Consider the following 1,008-nt stretch of genomic DNA (forward strand, 5'->3'; position numbering starts at 1 on the left):
GAGATCCTTTCTTCTGCCTGTTGCACTCTGTTACGGAGGGATTCCACTGTGTCTTTCAGATCCTTGAGGGCTGCAACCTCTTGTCTCAGTATTTCAAAATATTGGATCATTTTATCTTTGAAATCGTTGAGTTCTTGAGTCATGTTTTGAATAATTTCTTGAGAAATATTTTGAATAATTTCTTGAGCTCCTAATTCCTTCATTTCTTCCAATCTGTTAATCTTATTTGCTATCCACATTCTGAACTCGATTTCTGACATCCCAGCCATTTGCTTGTGGATGGAGTCTTCAAATGTGTCTTCCCTATTTTCCCTTGGAGGAGTTGATCTACTCTGGTTATTTGAGTTGCCAGAGTTTTTCCACTGGTTCCGCCCATGCTGAGTTTAACTTGTTTGGAGGCCGTATCAGAACTTTCAGTTGATGGCTTCTTCTGGTTGCCCAGAGAGACAGGCAGAGCATGTCTGTTGTCTTCTCTCAGATCTCAGGTGCTGGGGCAGCTGGGGTGCAGTGGAACAGCTGCAGCTGCACAGGAGTGTGCGTGAGCAGATTAGACCTTGTTCAGCCTGCCTGGTAACTGGGGGGCAGGAAACTGGCAGCAGCCAGATCAGTCCTAGTTCGGCCCCTCTGGGGCAACCAGTGGAACAGGGGAAGTGTAGTAGCTAGATCAGTCCTAGTTCAGCACCCTCGAGCAGCCAGAGGGTAGGGGAATGGCAGCAGTACCACAGGGTACGCGAGTGACCAGATCAGTCCTAGTTCAGCCCCACCAGAGTAGCTGGGGCGGAAGCGGGGGACTACTTCACCTTGGCCCGTTGGACACATGTGGCGCTAGCAAGCCGATCTGTGCCCTCCCAGTCCCTCCTCCACCTCTGTCCAAGGAACGTATGTGGCTCTAGCAAATAGTTCTGGGCCCTCCAATAGTGGTAGACCCCTCCACCACCACCTGCAGGGCGAGCGTGGCTCTAGCAAGCAGTTCTAGGCCCACCCAGCTTGGGAGCCTGGAGTGGGGAA

This window comes from Otolemur garnettii, unplaced genomic scaffold (assembly GCF_000181295.1).
Source record: "Otolemur garnettii isolate 467f Iridium unplaced genomic scaffold, OtoGar3 scaffold00068, whole genome shotgun sequence".
NCBI classification, from domain to species: Eukaryota; Metazoa; Chordata; class Mammalia; order Primates; family Galagidae; genus Otolemur; species Otolemur garnettii.